This window comes from Anolis sagrei, chromosome 6 (genome assembly GCF_037176765.1).
Source record: "Anolis sagrei isolate rAnoSag1 chromosome 6, rAnoSag1.mat, whole genome shotgun sequence".
Lineage (NCBI taxonomy): Eukaryota > Metazoa > Chordata > Lepidosauria > Squamata > Dactyloidae > Anolis > Anolis sagrei.
Window position 1 is genome coordinate 125,115,040 of NC_090026.1, and position 19,394 is coordinate 125,134,433.

The 19,394-nt window shown below is 44.7% G+C and overlaps 1 protein-coding gene across 1 annotated transcript in view; it reads right to left on the reverse strand.

Moving 5' to 3' along the window:
* VILL (villin like) overlaps nt 1–19,394 on the reverse strand; it is a 67,511-nt gene extending 48,117 nt beyond the window's left edge. Inside the window, exon 1 of the mRNA XM_060782641.2 lies at nt 19,237–19,394. The gene's annotated coding sequence lies outside the window, so the exon portion shown is untranslated. The remainder of the gene's footprint in view (nt 1–19,236) is intronic.

A 19,394-nucleotide genomic window follows, 5' to 3' on the forward strand; every position in this document is an offset into this window, starting at 1 on the left:
GCTCCTGGTACAGCCGTACCAGCACACAATATGAATCCACTCCTGCCCTCCGGAAAGCCATTGAGATTTTGTCAAGGAAATTAAAGGAACTTGGCTGCCACCCCAAAAAATATGATGGTAGTCCAATATAAAGTTGCTAACTAAGTTTAGCTGGATCACGGAGTTACCTGTTCAGTTTACATTGGGCTGCATTGCAAAGGAAAAGCAAACAAACCTATCTCCGACAAAGCTTGGGAAACACAGCCGCACCTCTCTTTTCAAACAGCAGCGAGCAATGCCTTTACGCTTGCCGTGAAATATTTCGTTTTCATGGTTGCATTAAAGTAGGCTTTCTTCTCGGCTGGGAGGAAGAGCAGTCTCTATTCACACTCCCTTTTGTTGAAACAAGGCGGACACACCAATGTGTTTTGAAAAAAGAAAAGTGGGCACTGCCTTTTAGAAGTACATTGCAGTCTAAACTTGGAAACGTGACGCTTTGGGGTATAGTTTCCCAAATCGCTGACCATGCTGACTGGGGATTCTGGGACCTGTAGTCCACATACATATGTATGTATATATCTGTATCTATACACGCAGATATATGCATAGATGAATCTATATAAATAAAAATGTAATGTTCAGTTCTTGTGGGTTTTTTCGGGCTATATGGCCATGTTCTAGAAGCATTTCTCCTGACGTTTTGCCTGCATCTATGGCAAGCTTCCTCAGAGGTGAGGTCTGCTGGAACTGGGAAAAAAGGGGGTTTATATATCTGTGGAATGACCAGGGTGAGACAAAAGGCTTTTGTAAGTTGGGCTGGGTGTGGATCTTTCAACTGACCACCTTGATTAGCATACAATGGGCTGACTGTGCCTGGGGCAAACTCTTCTTGAAGGGTGATTAGATGTCCCTGCCTGTTTTTCTCTCTGCTGTTTTTGCTGTTGCAATTTTAGAGTTTTTTTAATACTGGTAGCCAGATTTTGTTCATTTTCATGGTTTCTTCCTTTCTGTTGAAATTGTCCACATGTTTGTGGATTTCAATGGCTTCTCTGTGTAGCCTGACATGGTGGTTGTGAGAGTGGTCCAGCATTTCTGTGTTCTCAAATAAAATGCTGTGTCCAGGTTGGTTCATCAGGTGCTCTGCTATGGCCAATTTCTCTGGTTGGAGTAGTCTGCAGTGCCTTTCGTGTTCCTGGATTCTTGTTTGGGCGCTGCGTTTGGTGGTCCCTATGTAGACTTGTCCACAGCTGCATGGTCCCCACACAGAGAAGCCATTGAAATCCACAAACATGTGGACAATTTCAACAGAAAGGAAGAAACCATGAAAATGAACAAAATCTGGCTACCAGTATTAAAAAATTCTAAAATTGCAACAGCAAAAGCAGCAGAGAGAAAAACAGGCAAGGACATCTAATCACCTTTCAAGAAGAGTTTGCTCCAGGCACAGTCAGCCCATTGTATGCTAATCAAGGTGGTCAGTTGAAAGATCCACACCCAGCCCAACTTACAAAAGCCTTTTGTCTCACCCTGGTCATTCCACAGATATATAAACCCCCTTTTTTCCCAGCTCCAGCAGACCTCACTTCTGAGGAAGCTTGCCATAGATGCAGGCAAAACGTCAGGAGAAATGCTTCTAGAACATGGCCATATAGCCAGAAAAAACCCACAAGAACTGAGTGATTCCAGCCATGAAAGCCTTCGACAATACAATGTAATGTTCGTTTGTGGGATTAACAGAACTCAAAAAACACTGGGGGAATCAACACCAAATTTGGGCACAATACGCCTAACAATCCAATGTATGTCCTTCACTCATAAAAACACTGCAAAACACAGCAGAAGGGACTTAAAAAGCCCCAAAAAGCTAAATGACGAAAAGGTAAATGACAATACAGAAAAAAGGGAAGAAAGAGGGAGGGAAGGGGAGAAAAAAAGAAAGAAAGAAAAGAAAGAGGGAGGGAAAGAAAGAAGGAAAGAGAGAAGGAAGCATGGAAGCAAAGAGAAAAAGTAGGAAGGAAAGAGGAATAGAAGGAAGGAGAGAAAGAGGGAGGGGAAAAAAGAAAAGGGGGAAGGAAGGAAAGTTAGAGAAGGAAGGAAAGAGAAGGAAAGAAAAAGGGAAAGAAGGAAGGAAAGTAGGAGCGAAGGAAAGGGGGAAGATGTAGAGAAAGAGGGAGGGAAGGAAAGAGAAAGACAGAAGAAGAGAAAGAAAAGGGGGGAAGGAAGGAAAGAGATAGAGAAGGAAGGAAGAAGAGAAGGAAAGATGGGAAGGAAGGAAAGAGGGAAGAATGGAGGGAAAGAAGGAGGGAAAGAGGGAAGGATGGCCACAGCAACGCGTGACGGGTACAGCTAGTGTGTGTGTGTGTGTGTCTATACACACACACAGACACACACACACAAATGGCAGCTCTGTCCAATATTATCTCTTTTGGAAGGAGATCAAGTGCATTCTGCAAAAGGAGACGTTTATGTCCATGCAACCCAAGGAGGAAATAATACGGTGCTTCACTGTTAGATCTCACAGTAGTAATTTTCCAGCATCAAACTATGTCTGGAATGTGAGTCCAACAAAGAACAGCCCTGTAAGCAGATATAGTCCAGAATAAAAGAGGGATAATACAAAATTACATTAAATATAGCATTCCATGTCAAACTTTTCCTGGGACAGTCACACACAATGCAAGAGGAGCATCACTTGAGCCCCAGCAGTGGAGTCAAATTGCATTCATTCTCTAGTGTAGGTGCACAGAGAGATATACTGCCCTTGAATATGGAGGCTCTATTTTAACCAATAATGGCTGAAAGCTACCAGGACAATGTTTCTGGATCTATGGCTTGAGAAACTGCAAGTCGCTTCTGGTGTGAGAGAATTGGCCGTCTGCAAGGACATTGCCCAGGGGACGCCCGGATGATTTGATGTTTTTATCATCCTTGTAGGAGGCTTCTCTCGTGTGCCCGCATGAAGAGCTGGAGCTGATAGAGGGAGCTCATCCGCCTCTCCCCGGATTCGAACCTGCGACCTGTCGGTCTTCAGTCCTGCCGGCACAAGGATTTAACCCACTGTGCCACCGGGGGCTCCGGATCTATGGCTAGATCTACACTACCCTATAATCCAGATTATCAAAGATCCAGCCCCAGATTAGAAAATAATCCAGATTATCTGCTTTGAACCGGGATTGGCAGCGTAGACTCATATAATCCATTTCAAAGCAGATTCTCTGGATTATCTTCTAATCTGGGACTGGATCTACACTGTCCTATATCCCAGGATCCCATCTCAGATTATCTGATTTGAACTAGATTATATGAGGTCCCTTTTACACTGCTATATAAAATCCAGATTATCTGTTTTGAACTGGATTATATGAGTTTACACTGCTAGACCCTGTTCAAAGCAGATAATCTGGATTATTTTCTTATCTGGCACTGGATCTAGACTTCTCTATATCCAAGGTTCTGATCCCAGATTATCTGATTTGAACTGGATTATATGAGGTCCCTTTTACACTGCTATATAAAATCCAGATTATCTGTTTTGAGCTGGATTATATGAGTTTACACTGCCAGCCCCAGTTCAAAACAATTAATCTGGATCATTTGCTAATCTGGGGCTGGATCTACACTGCCCTATATCCCAGGATCCGATCCCAGATTGCCTGATTTGAACTGGATTATATGAGGTCCCTTCTGCACTGCAATATAAAATCCAGATTATCTGTTTGAACTGGACTAGATGAGTTTACACTTGATTTGAACTGGATTATATGAGGTCCCTTTTACATTGCCATATAAAATCCAGATTATCTGCTTTGAGCTGGATTATATGAGTTTACACTGCCAACCCCAGTTCAAATAAGATAATCTGTATTATTTTTTAATCTGGTGCTGGATCTACAATGCTCTATATCCCAGGATCCAATCTGAGATTATCTGATTTGAACTAGATTATATGAGACCCCCCTTCGACACTGCTATATAAAATCCAAATTATCTGCTTTGAACCGGATTATCTGGTAGTGTGAACTCATATAATCCAGTTCAAAGCAGATAAAATTGATTATCTAATTTGATAATCTGGATTTTATGGCAGTGAAGAAGGGATCTGAGTCTACCCTGCCAGATAATCTGGGATAAGAACATAATTTGGGATCAGATCCTGGGATATAGAGCAATGTAGATCCAGTCTGGATAATATGGCAGTGTAGTTTCTCCCAAACTTTTCTCAAAATCATCTATTTGAGCAATCATGGACAGCCTTACAAATGTATATTCGAAGGCTTTCATGGCTGGAATCACTGGGTTGCTGTGAGTTTTCTGGGCAGTATGGCCATGTTCCAGAAGCATTCTCTCCTGACGTTTTGCCTGCATCTATGGAAGCATCCTCAGAGATTGTGAGGTCTGTTGGAAATTAGGAAACTATCCTTACAAATCAGCCATAGCAGAGCACCTGATGAACCAACCTGGACACAGCATATTATTTGAGAACACAGAAGTGCTGGACCACTCTCACAACCACCATGTCAGACTACGCAGAGAAGCCATTGAAATCCACAAGCATGTAGACAATTTCAACAGAAAGGAAGAAACCATGAAAATGAACAAAATCTGGCTACCAGTATTAAAAAAACTCAAAAATTACAACAGCAAAACAACAGAGGGGAAACAAACAGGCACATAAAATCACTCTCAACAAAAGATTCCCCCCAGGCACTTCCAAGCCATTGAATGCAAATCAAGATGATCAGCTGAAACATTCACACCTAGCCCCAGCAGAAAATAGTCCTTTGTCTCACCCTGGTCATTCCACAGATATATCAACCCATTTTTCCTACTTCCAACAGACCTTACTACCTCTGAGGATGCTTGCCATAGATGCAGGCGAAACGTCAGGAGAAAAATTGCCTCCAGAACATTGCCATATAGCCCGGAAAAACCTACAACAACCTATCCTTACAAATGATTTATCTCATATTATCAGTTATATCAAAGGGGTTGAAGTCCAAAACACCTGGAGGGCCCAAGCTTGCCTACTCCTGGTGTTGATGCACCCCAGCCATCAAAGGATGGAACATTACCTCTAAATCTGTGTCCATTTCAAACCTTCCTTGTTGGCCTTCTCTGCTGTGACACCCCTGAGAACCTATATGACTCAGGCCACGTCTTCCCCACCCTTTTCTTTCCTCTGTGCCAAAGGAGACACAGGCGAAAGCCTCATAAACAGCACACCTGTAATGTTAACGTTTGAGCAAACAGGAGTCAACAGAGGCTTCCTTAAGCCCATAATCCCCAAAGCCCCTGTCGAAAGCAAAACCCGAACCGAGGGCTCGGAACCCGTTTGCTCAAGAGATTGCCCTTTCATACCTGAGCAGAAAAGTCAATTGGGAAACATAGTGTAGAATTACCCTTCCTGGTATCACTTTAAAAGGCAAGTGGCGGAAAGATTCTTGAAATGCTCTCGGCCAATTTATGAAGCTAGGAGGTTGAGGAGAAACTCTGTCATGGGCCAACTTGGGCCTTCCAGGTGTTATCGAGCCATTGACAACAGCAGTGGATAGTGAGATCCAGGCCACTGTGGGCAGAGGTGGCCCTAGGTAATTTTCAACGGTAAGCAAACATTATTTTGGTGCCTCCCTCCCAACCAATCACTGATATATTGTATTGTCGAAGGCTTTCATCAGGCACAATCAGGCACATCTAATCACCTCTCAACAAAAGATTGCCCCAGGCACAGCCAGGCCATCAAATGCCAATCAAGGTGGTCAGTTGAAACATTCACACCTAGCTCCAGCAGACAAGAGTTCTTTGCCCCAGCCTGGTCATTCCACAGATATATAAATCCACTTTCCTAATTCCAATAGATCTCACTACCTCTGAGGATGCTTGCCAAAGATGCAGGCGAAACGTCAGGAGAAAATGCCTCTAGAACATGGCCATATAGCCCGAAAAAACCTACAACAACCTATTGATATATATTTTCTGTTCGTCATGGGAGTTCTGTGTGCCATATTTGGTTCAATTCCATCATTGGTGAAGTTCAGAATGCTCTTTGATTGTAGGTGAACTATACATCCCAGTAACTACAACTCACATATGTCAATGTCAATTTTCCCTCAAGAGCGCCTCAAGAGCACCCCTGGGCAAAATCAACTATACTGCAAATGCTTAGTTCTCCCTGATTGTTTCTTGTCTGTAATTCCCCAGTTTTTGAGTGTTGTTTTTTATTTACTGTTATGATTTTAGAGTTTTATTTAAATACCGGTAGTCAGATTTTGTTCATTTTCATGGTTTCCTTCTTTCTGTTGAAATTGTCCACATGCTTGTGGATGCTCAATGGCTTCTCTGTGTAGCCTGACAGGGTGATTGGTATTACCTGGCTCTGATTGATCTTCTAACATCTCCCAACAAAGGATCCCCCCAGGCATCAATCAGACAGCAACCGGCCAGGCTTTGAAGCTGCAAGGCCATTCAATGCTAATCAAGGTGGCCAACTGCAACATTCACACTTGCCTCAAGCAGACAAGAGTTCTTTCTCCCACCCTGGACAATTTCAACAGAAAGGAGGAAACCATGAAAATGAACAAAATCTGGCTACCGGTATTAAAAAAACTCTAAAATTACAACAGCACAACAACAGAGAGGAAACAAACAAGGACATCTAATCACCTCTCAACAAAAGTTTGCTCTAGGCACTGTCAGGCCATTATATGCTAATCAAGGTGGTCAGTTGAAACATTCACACCTAGCTCCAGCAGACAAGAGTCCTTTGTTCCACCCTGGCCCTTCCACAGATATATAAACCCATTTTCCTAGTTCCAACAGACCTCACTACCTCTGAGGATGCTTGCCATAGATGCAGGCGAAATCTCAGGAGAGAATGCCTCTAGACCATGGCCATATAGCCTGAAAAAACCTACAACAACCCAGTGATTCCGGCCATGAAAACCTTCGACAATACAGACCTCACAACCTCTGAGGAGGCCTGCCATAGATGTGGGCAAAATGTCAGGAGAGAATGCTTTTGGAACATGGCCAGACAGCCCAGAAAACTTACAACATCCCAGTGATTCCTATCATGAAAGACTTCAAAAACATGTTGGGACAAATGTTCAAAATCAATCATTACACTACGTAAACAATTGTTCCTGAGTTGAAAGTGTTATTTCCTCTTTAATTGTACAGTGCTTACTTTGAAAGTAGTTGTTATGCTACAGAAACTTCGTTTTTGTGTCTGCCACAAACTATCTTGTATTCGTTGAGAGTCTATGAGATATTCATTGAAAAACTATCGCAATACATGCTGCAGGATATCCTGCAAAAAACAATATTTTTTGCAGCTTAATCAACTCTTTCCATGTTTTTATGATAGAACCAATTAGGAAATGTATTGTCGAAGGCTTCCATGGCTGGAATCACTAGGTTCTTGTAGGTTTTTTCGGGCTATAGGGCCATGTTCTAGAGGCATTTCTCCTGACGTTTTGCCTGCATCTATGGCTAGCATCCTCAGAGGTAGTGAGGTCTGTTGGAAATAGGAAAATGGGTTTATATATCTGTGGAATGGCTGGGGTGGGGCAAAGAGCTCTCTGCTGAAGCTAGGTGTGAATGTTTCAGCTGACCACCTTCATTAGCATTTGAAGGCTTGGCTGAGCCTGGGAAAATGTTCTGTTGAGAGGTGTGAGAGGCACATCTTAACACCTCTCAACAGAACATTTTCCCAGGCTCAGCCAAGCCTTCAAATGCTAATGAAGGTGGTCAGCTGAAACATTCACACCTAGCTTCAGCAGAGAGCTGGTCATTCCACAGATATATAAACCCATTGTCCTAATTCCAACAGACCTCACTACCTCTGAGGATGCTTGCCATAGATGCAGGCGAAACGTCAGGAGAAATGCCTCTAGAACATGGCCCTATAGCCCGAAAAAACCTACAAGAACCTAATTAGGAAATGGCATTGATAACTCAGGAACAAAAATCGTGTTACACAGTGTTGCAGTTGGCATTTCTCTTTATCCAAACGCCTTTCTTCCCCCTCCAAGGAAAAGTGAGAAAGCGCCATTTACTACTTCCTTGTACATTAAAGGGCGTGGAGCTGAAACTAACAGAAGAGTGTGATTATCCAAAAGTAAAGTAAAAGAGGGCACGTTGGCCTGGCCCCAGAATGCCATTTCCTAGCCTCTGGGCTCGCTGTGTTTGACCTTGTAGCTAATGGAAAGAAAGGGGAAGCCATGGCACAGGAAAAGGATTGCTGACCAAACCCATCCGTCCGTAGCTCCCTCTCCAGCCATATTCCTACAGCATGGAGTTTCCCTAACTTTGCCTGTGAAAGTGGGGATCTATACCAAAGATAATTTCAGCCAGTCTCAGACAATGATCATCTCCAAATCAGCACAAAAATGGGGTAATAACAACAACAATAGAATCATAGAATCAAGGAGTTGGAAGACACCTCATGGGCCATCCAGTCCAACCCCCTGCCAAGAAGCAGGAATATTGCATTCAAATCACCCCTGACAGATGGTCATCCAGCCTCTGTTTAAAAGGAAAAGAGATTTAAAGATGGGCTTAAAGCCAACCTTTAAAACTCTGGCATAGACACTGAGAACTGGGAAGCCCTTGCCCTTGATCGCTCCAGCTGGAGGTCAGCTGTGACCAGAAGAATTTGAAGAGGCACGAATGGAGGGCGAAAGAGAGAAACGTGCCAAGAGGAAGGCGCGTCAAGCCAACCCTGACCGAGACCGCCTTCCACCTGGAAACCAATGCCCTCATAGAATCATAGGATCAAAGAGTTGGAAGAGACCTCATGGGCTATCCAGTCCAACCCCCTGCCAAGAAGCAGGAACATTGCATTCAAATCACCCCTGACAGATGGCCATCCAGCCTCTGTTTAAAAGCTTCCAAAGAAGGAGCCTCCACCACACTCCGGGGCAGAGAGTTCCACTGCTGAACGGCTCTCAGTCAAGAAGTTCTTCTTCATGTTCAGATGGAATCTCCGCTCTTGTAGTTTGAAGCCATTGTTCCGCGTCCTAGTCTCCAAGGAAGCAGAAAACAAGCTTGCTCCCTCCTCCCTGTGGCTTCCTCTCACATATTTATACATGGCTATCATGTCTCCTCTCAGCCTTCTCTTCTTCAGGCTAAACATGCCCAGCTCCTTAAGCCGCTCCTCATAGGGCTTGTTCTCCAGTACTTTCTTTATATTTTCCCCTTCTCCCCAAGGGGACTCAGAGCAGATTACAGTATATAACCAAACAGGTCAGGAGAGAATGCTTCTGGAACACGGCCATACAGCCCAGAAAACTTACAACAACCTAGATACAGGCAAACATCCAGTGCTTTGATTACAATGAGGAACAAGGAGACACAAATACACAAACAAAGGCAAAGGCTTCCCCTTTCATTTCCAGCTCTGCAGGCGGTGCTCATCTCTGGCTCTGGTAGAGGTGCTCACCTCCATTTGCAAGCTGAGGAGCCTGTGTCCATCATCATCATCATCATCATCATCATCATCATCAGCTATATTTATACCCCACTACCATCTCCCCAGTGGGGACTTGGGGCAGCTAACATGAGGTTGAGCCTCCAAAAATTACAATGAAATAAGACACTTCCTGGTCATATGGTTGGTATGACTGCCTGGAGCATCTTTCGCCTTTTGCTGCTGAAGCAGTACCTATTGATCTACTCACATTTGCATGTTTTCGAACTGCTAGGTTGGCAGGAGCTAGGGCTGACAGTGGGAGCTCACCCCATCCCACGGATTCGAACTTGATAGGATTTGGGGCACTTTGCGGAATTCTGTAGGGGCCAGACTTTGGAGTCCGAGGGCCATAAGATACAGTTTCCAGGAAGATGTATGCCGAAAATATCATACTGAAAGTCAGATTAGATGCGGACGCAGGAGGTGTTAAAATTGGAGGAAGGAGCATCAACAACTTTGCTAGCAGAAAATAGCAAAGACTTAGACCCAATATAATTGACCCTCATTATCCACAGATTCAATATCCATGGCTATCTATATAAATAAAAGTATAACGTTGGTTTGTGGGATTAACATAACTCAAAAACCACTGGACAAATTGACACCAAATTTGGATATCATATGCGTATGAGGCCAACGAGTGACCATCACTCATAAAAACACTGAAAAACACAGCAGAAGAGACTTAAAAAGCCAAAAAATAAAAAATACATTACAACGCATGCACAAAACCATACACACACACACATATGCACATATACACAAATATAAACATACACAAAGCACATATAGACAGAATGGGCCACAGCAATGAGTGGCAGGGGATGGCTAGTAGCTATATAAGTAAAAATGCAATGTTTGTTTGTGGAATTAACATAACTCAAAAACCACTGGATGAATTGACACCAAATTTGGATACCATACACGTATCAGGCCAAACAAGGACTTGCAAGGGTGGATATGAGGGAACTGAACGAGATCCTGAAGTGTCAAGATAGATCAATGAATTCTAAAGTTACGATGGTCCATACCATTGCATTTCCCATTTCCCCACATGGCTGTGAAAGCTGGATTACGAAAGCCCCGTCCACACTGCCATATAATCCAGTACCTGATCCTTGATTATCTGTTTGGAACTGGATTGCATGGCATTGTATATCCAACCTGAGCAGAGATGTTGAAGATGGAGATGCTTTGGAGGCTTCTTAATCCTAGGATCACTAAAAATTGAATGCAGCTAATGACAAACTATATTTCTCACAGTCTTTCTGTTGTTTAGGAGGAACCGTAATGCTTTGGAGCCATTTTGGGGCAGCGATTAGAGACGTTGAGAGGGTAACATGAACTTTGAGCTGAAGATGAGGGAGAAAGGCTGCTTTTCGAATGCACACCAAAGGATTTGATGGGCCAGTGGGTTTGACCCAGCCAAAGGCATCTCCATGTGTTCACAGAAGACAGAAATATCCCAACTGAAACTGGTTATTTATTAATGTGAAATGCTTTGAGTTGCTGCAACGAAGCATTCGCTTAATAGAATATGTCAACAATTTATGGAGAGATGGTGGATAACACCGAGCCATTCGTTGCTAAACCAGAGGCTGGGGCATTCTGGGTTCAGGCCCCAAGTGAAAGTAAATTGAATTATCTAAATAGTATCCACAAGACAGGTACCCACAGTTTCATTAGTCCACACATCACGAAATATATCTTCCCTTGGCTTTTCTAGGTCCTCCAACTTGACTCTATGGCATTTGTTTTCCATCCTTTCAACAGGTTTTGCATATCTATGTGAAGTCTGGAAGTGTTTCCCCTGCGGACACAGAGATCCTACTGTATTTCCCTTGGAAAAACAGTGCCACAGCTATTTCAGTAATGAGGAAAGGAAGGGAGGGAGGGAGGGAGGGAAGGAAGGAAGAAGGGAAGGAAGAAGGGAAGGAAAAAAGGAAAGAAGAAAGGAAAGAAAGGAAAGAAAGAAAGAAAGAAAGAAAGGAAAGGAGGGAGGGAGGGAGGGAAGGAGGGAGGGAGGGAGGGAAGAAAGATGAATGGAAGGGAGGGAGAAAGAAAGGAGGGAGGGAAGAAAGGAAGAAAGGAAAGAAGGAAGGAAGAAGGGAGAAAGGGAAGGGAAGGGAGAAAAGAAGGAAGGAAGGAAGGAAGGAAGGAAGGAAGGAAGGAAGGAAGGAAGGAAGGAAGGAAGGAGGGAGGGAGGGAGGGTGGGTGGGAGGGAGGGGAAGGGAGGATAGAAGGAAGGAACGGAGGGAGGGAGAAAGAAAGGAGGGAGGGAAGAAAGGAAGAAAAGAATGAAGAAAGGATGGATGAAAGGAAGGAAGGAAAGAAAGAAAGAAGGATGGAAGGGAGGAAGGGAGAAAGAAAGGAGGGAGGAAAGAAAGGAAAGAAGGAAGGAAGAAGGGAGGGAAGGGAAGGGAAGGGAGGATAGAAGGAAGGAACAGAGGGAGAGAGAGAGAGAAAGGAGGGAAGAAAGGAAGGACGAAAGGAAGGAAGGAAGGAAGGAAAGATGAATGAATGAATGAATGAATGAATGAAAGAAAGAAAGAAAGAAAGAAAGAAAGAAAGAAAAGACGGAAGAAAGGCAAGCAAAACAGGAGGAGTTGTCTAGAAGGATACGAAACTGGCTGGATTTACCTGGTGCAAGCAGGAACAAACTAGTAAAACAATAATTGCCTTCCCTGGGGCTAAGACAGAACAAAAGCAAAGCAGCGGAGAGCTTGTGAAAGTGACTTTGTTTGCAGGGAAATAACAGCACGTTGAAGCCATCTGATGCTCAGGGATCCAGAATATCATCATCATGGACTCATGGGTGGCTTTGGCAATTGTCGTCGCTGCTGTGAAAATGTCATGTGGATCAGACTTTTCTGTTGAAAATAAAGTTGAATAACATTTTCGCCCATGGGATTCTAATGGCAGGAACCATGAATGGTTGGAAAGCTTAGAGAAGACAATGATGCTTGGGGAAATGGAAGGAAAAAGGAAGAGGGGCCGAGCAAAGGCAAGATGGATGGATGGTGTCCTTAAAGTGACTGGATTGACTCTGAAGGACTTGGGGGTGGTGACGGCCGACAGGGAGCTCTGGCGTGGGCTGGTCCAGGAGGTCACCAAGAGTTGGAAGCAACTGCACAAATAAACAACAAGTCCTCCTGAACAACAAATGAATTACCTGGAGGATCTAGTAAGTATCTAGTGAGACTATTTTTCTACAGATGTGGATAAATGAAACTGTGGATATGGGTTCTGTGATTACATATTGTATATAGTTTAAATGCTGCTCCTCAAGGAAGTATCTTCTAACTCTTTGTCCAGCCTCCCAGCCTCCAACTGGATATGCAGCTGCACCAGATGTGTTCTTAATGCTCACCAACATCTGGAGAATGAGAAGCACCTTTTCACTGGGGTTGGAGGTTGTCCCATCTGTTCTGGGGGCACAAGGGCATAGAATCATAGAATGACATGATAAGTTGGGAGAGACCACCATATGGGCCATCTAGTCCAACCCTTGCCATGCAAGAAAAGCACAAAGTACCCCTGAGTGATCAGTGACCTGGAGAGCATAGTCATACCTGGAAGCCATACCTTTCTATTGATCCCCTTGTCATCACACTTTTTTTAGCTGATCTGGGCCGCATCTACACAGGCCTTATAATCCACATTGAGATGGATTATGAAGGGAAGGGATGGACGAACAACACATGCCCATAATTCAGGCAGAAATGCATTAAACAAGGAAAAACCATGTTTACAAAAGTCTGGGGAGAGTCTGCTTTCACCGGAAAAATGGAGCCCATTATATCCAAGGAATGCAGAAAACATGAGGCTTCGAGAGATTTCCATGTGGTGCACTAGTGTGGACATCATCGGTGCATAACCACATTTTAAAACCCTGGGCATGCCTGCACTCTGCACATGCGCTGCAGCACATCTCCTGCAACATTTCTGCAACTATGGTATGGGAGGAGGAAAACCTCTTGCACATGTCCCACTGATTGGATCATTCCAGATTATTGTGGATGCCCTTCGTTTCCATGTCAGGAGCAACTTGAGAAACCGCAAGTTGCTTCTGGTGTGAGAAAATTGGTTGTCTGCGAAAACGTTGCCCAGGGGATGCCTGGATGTTTTACCATCCTGTAGGAGGCTTCTCTCATGTCCCCGCATGGGAAGCTGGAGCTGACAGACAGGAGCTCACCCTGCTCCCTGGCTTTGAACCGCCGACTTCTTGGTCAGCAGTTCTGCCGGCACAAAGGTCCAACCCATTGTGCCACCATGAGCTCCTCCAGATGCCTTGGGAGGATTGCAGCATATCCTAACTTCTGTGTTCTTCCTCATTAATAATTTTGATAATATTGATCACTCTCTCTTGTTATTTAGGTGCAGGCGCACTGGTTTTAATCTCTGAATTGTTGGAAGGTATTGGAAGCAACCTCGATGCTCTTGTTTACTAGGTAGGAATCGAGAAAAAAGACACTGAGCCTTCTCTCCTCCAAGTGTCTAGTAGTCTAGTGGAGTCTCCCTCTCTTTTGAGTGTGTGTGTGTCAGGATAGACTTGAGAAACTGCAATTCACTTCTGGTGTGAGAGAATTGGCCGTCTGCAAGGACGTTGCCCAGGGGTTGCCCGGATATTTTGATGTTTTATCAAAACATCAAAATGTCCCCGCATAAGGAGCTGGGGCTGATAGGAGGAGCTCATCCGTGCTCTCCCCGGATTTGAACCGCTGATCTGTTGGTCAGCAGTCCTGCTGGCAGAAGGGTTTTACCCGTTGCACCACCAGGGGCTCCTGTCTCCTTCTCTAAAGGTTATTAAGTAGAGGCTGGATGTCCATCTGTTGGGAGGGCTTGGGTGGTGTCTTCCTGCATGGCAGAATAGGGTTGGACTGGATGGCCCTTGGGGTCCCCTCCAATTCTAGCATTCTACCATTTTTTCATGTCGGGAGTGAGTTGAGAAACTACAAGTCGCTTCTGGTATGAGAGAATTGACCACCTGCAAGGACGTTGCCAGGATTATTGATATATTATCATCCTGTTTCATTAGGATATTTCATCCTGTTTCATTAGGGTATTTCATTAGGGTTTAATTAGGGTATGAAACGTTAGGATTATTGATATATTATCATCCTGTTTCATTAGGGTATTTCATTAGGGTTTAATTAGGGTATGAAACGTGCCGCATTATCACGGGGTGTTTGCGCCCTACACCACTGGCGAAATTACACTGCTTAGCTTATTGCACCACCTGACATCCGCCGGGAAGTAGCAGCCAATAGTGAAAGGACCAAGGCAGTGACATCTCCAGCTCATCCCCTGTTTGGATTTCAGCCAGCACGTTTGGATTTCAGCCAGCACTTAAATCAAGAAATAGTTTTCTAAGATCTATGGAGACACTTGCTGGAATACCTCAGCAAGCGAAAGTCCAAAAGTGGCAGGCTTAAACCCAGAACCTCAATCAATGGCTGATACCAAATGAGAGACTCCTCCCTGGGCACACAGAAGACTGGGCGACTTGGAAGGCACTGAACAGACTGCGCTCTGGCACCACGAGATGCAGAGCCAACTTTCAGAAATGGGGCTACTGGGTGGAATCCACGACATGCGAGTGTGGAGAAGAGCAAACCACTGACCACCTGCTGCAATGCAACCTGAGCCCTGCCACATGCGCAATGGAGGACCTCCTTGCGGCAACACCAGAGGCACTCCAAGTGGCCAGATACTGGTCAAAGGACATTTAATCAACTACCAAGCTTGCAAACTTTGTGTTTTGTCTGTTTGTTTGTTTGTTTTGCTAAAAATGTAATACATCTGTCTGGTTGCTCCTGACATGATAAATAAATAAATAACCATCCTGTGAGAGGCTTCTCTCATGTTCCTGCATGGAGAGCTGGAGCTGACAGACGGAACCATCCGCACATCTACCGGTGGTGCAGCAGGTTAAACTGCTGAGCTGCTGAACTTACTGACTGAAAGTTCAGCGGTTCGAATCTGGGGAGCGGCATGAGCTCCCACTGTCATCCCCAGCTTCTCCCAACCTAGCAGTTCGAAAATATGCAATGTTAGTAGATCAATAGGTCCCGCTTTGGTGGGAAGGTAATGGAGCTCCATGCGGTCATCCTGGCCACATGTCCTAGGAGGTGTCTATGGACAACGCCAGCTCTTCAGCTTAGAAATGGAGATGAGCACCACCCCCAGAGTCGGACACAACTAGACTTAATGTCAAGGGGGAAACTTTACCTTTTATAATGATGTCATATACTGGTGGAGACCATATACTGGTGGTTACAGCCTGTGCTGGACGGGGTCACACTCCCCCTAAAGGCGCAGGTTCGCAGTCTGGGAGTTCTCCTAGACTCATCGCTGAGCCTGGAGCCTCAGGTCTCGGTGGTGGTCAGGGGAGCTTTTGCACAACTAAAACTTGTGCGCCAGCTGCGCCTGTACCTTGGGAAGTCTGACTTGGCCACGGTGGTCCATGCTTTGGTTACATCCCGTTTAGATTACTGCAACGCTCTCTACGTGGGGTTGCCTCTGAAGACTGCCCAGAAGCTGCAGCTAGTCCAACGCTCGGCAGCCAGACTACTAACGGGTGCGGGGTACAGGGAGCACACCACTCCGCTGTTACACCAGCTCCACTGGCTGCCAATTAGCTTCTGAGCACAATTCAAAGTGCTGGTGTTAACCCTTAAAGCCCTAAACGACTCCGGCCCTAAACGACTCCGGCCCTAAACGACTCTGAACATATTCTCCCCTATGAACCATCAAGATTATTAAGATCGTCCGGAGAGGCCCTGCTCTCGGTCCCTCCGGCCTCGCAAACGCGTCTGGTGGGGACGAGGGACAGCGCCTTCTTGGTGGTGGCCCCGTGACTCTGGAACTCTCTCCCACCGGAGATCAGAACCGCCCCTTCTATCCTGACTTTTAGGAAACAGGTGAAGACGTGGTTATGGAGACAGGCTTTTGATGAGTGAGACAACACCCTGAGATATGGATGGAAGATGATGTATAATTGTTTTTTAGTATGACGACTGACCACTGTAGTTTTGGATATATTTGTTGTTTTAATGCGTTATTGTAATATGAACTATGGTGTTTTTACCGATTGTATGGGTTTTTATGGTTGGAAACCGGTCTGAGTCCCTCAAAAGAGGTGAGAAGGTCGGTATATAAGACTCTGAAATAAATAAATAAATAAATGAATAATGTCAGATGCGTGCTGAATCTAGGGCAACATGGAAAAATCCTTGCTAGCCTTTTGCAAAACCAACCCGAGCGATTGGGGATTGCTTCCAAACAACTTCCCTGTGATCCACATTGGCAAACCACATCCGCCATCCTGCCCAACCTTACCTGGTGGGAAAAGGCCTGTTACGTCCACCTTTGGTCAATATTATATTTAAATGTCGGAGAAAGAAAATAAATGCACCGACTTCCTTTTTGCTAAATCAAACACCCCACAATGCTGAATACCTTGCAGCCAACCTTAGCTAAAGACTGAGTTCGTCACGAGCCTGCTTTGCATCCCAAATTAATAGTGTCTGTGAGTAGGAGGAGAGGCAACCATTTCAGGGGGAAAAAACACAGGCCGCAGAGGCCCTTCCAATTGTATTTATGCAGCTGTGTTACATAAAATATTTTTCAAACCACAAGACAAAAGCGGAGATGCAAGGTCAAGCCATCGCTTCAGCTAAAACAATAATTCACCAGACATGAAAATCCATGTCGGAATATCCTCCGACCGACCTTCCTGGGGTAAACAATTCTGCAGAACAGCAAACTTTAAATTAAAACCAGCTCCTGCCGCGCATCGGGTGAGTCACCCGCGTTGAACAAAACAGGGATAATTACTTGGTTGGTGACAATTAGAGTGTACTAGCCTCTCGGAAGACAAACCCGGCTATTGTCTCGGAAACGCATTTCGACTTGGGAAGAGAATCCCTTTTCTTCCCTTGTCTTCCAAACAAGACATCCAGTGGGACGGAAAAGAAAAGAAGAAACATTTTGCAGAGCCTTCTGCCACCTTTTTCTTGACGTTTCTTCCTTTGCTTTTCGTTGCAATTTTTCAATCACTAATTTAGTACTAATTTTAATGGCCAAGTGTTGCATTCTGGCTACAAAAGAAAATGTGACTGTACCAAAGTTGACAAAAATATGCAGGACCCTTTCTCAATTGAATTGCCTTTTGCATGAATCATAGAATCAAAGAGTTGGAAGAGACCTCGTGGGCCATCCAGTCCAACCCCATTCTGCCAAGAAGCAGGAATGTTGCATTCAAATCACCCCTGACAGATGGCCATCCAGCATCTGTTTAAAAGCTTCCAAAGAAGGACCCTCCACCACACTCCGGTGCAGAGAGTTCCACTGCTGAACGGCTCTCACAGTCAGGAAGTTCTTCCCCATGTTCAGATGGAATCTCCTGAAGGACCCTTTTGCCTGGAATGGATCAGGTTAAACTGAACATACTTTCCCCGCTCTAAGGATGCTATGTCTCTTTCTGTTTTCTCCTTTCCATATAACCAAGTGTTTCTCAAATTGGGGGTCAGGAACTCTGGAGGAGGTGTCAGAGGGGTCACCAAAGACCATCAGGAAACACAGTATTTTCTGTTAGTGATGGGGATTCTGTGTGGGAAGTTTGGCCTAATTCTATTGTTGGTGGGGTTCAGAATACTCTTTGATTGTAGGTGAACTAGAAATCCCCGCAACGACAACCCCAAAAGTCAAGGTCTATTTTACCCAAACCCCACCAGTGTTCACATTTGGGCCTACTGAGTATGCCGAGTTTGATTCAATTCCAGCATTGGTGGAGTTCAGAATGCTCTTTGATTGTAGGCGAACTATAAATCCCAGCAACTACAACTCCTGCATGTCAAGGTCTATTTCCCCCAAACTCCACCAGTGATAACATATGGGCATATTGAGTATTCGTGCCAAGTTTGATCCAGATCCATCATTGTTTGAATCCACTGTGCTCGTTGGATGTAGAACTACAATTCCCAAACTCAAGGTCAATGCCCATCAAAACCTTCCAATATTTTTTGTTGGTTATGGGAGTTCTGTGTGCCAAGTTTGGTTCAGTTCCATCATTGGTGGAGTTCAGAATGCTCTGTGATTGTAGGCAAACTATAAATCCCAGCAACTACAACTCCCAATGTCAAGGTCTATTTCCCCCAAATTCCACTAGTGTTCACATTTGGGACTACTAAGTATTTGTGCCAAATTTGGTCCAGATCCATCATTGTTTGAGTCCACAGTGCTCTCTGGATGTAGGTGAACTACAACTCTAAAACTCAAGGTCAATGCCCACCAAACCCTTCCAGTATTTTCTCTTGGTCACGGGAGTTCTGTGTGCCGAGTTTGATTCAATTTCAGCATTGGTGGAGTTCAGAATACTCTCTGATTGTAGGCGAACTATAAATCCCAGTAACTACAACTCCCAAATGACAAAATCAATTGCTCTCCAGTATTCAAACTTGGGCGTATTGGGTATTTGTGCCAAATTTGGTCCAATAAATGAAAATACATCCTGCATATCAGATATTTACATTACAATTCATAACAGTAGCAAAATTACAGCGACAAAAATAATGTTGTGGTTGGGGGTCACCACAACACGAGGAACTGTATTAAGGGGTCGTGGCATTCGGAAGATTGAGAAGCACCGATAGAACCAGATTCTGTCAAATGATATTCTTTCATGTTCTGGCACCCAACTCAGAGCCAGGTCTCTCCTGCCAAGCATTGCAGATGTAAGGAAAGGGTTTTGTTGCAAGCCAAAGATCCCCAAAAGTGTCCTTTACCTTGTTGTGAAGTCCAGGCTGTGGAATGGCTCAGTGCCCCTTCTTCTCCCCACTTTCTCCTGGGCGTCACAGAGTCCCTTCCACTCTGGTTGCTGCCTCTGTCCTCGCGTCTGCTCTGCTACCTTTTGACAGAAGAGGGCATGTCCTAAAGGAAGGTA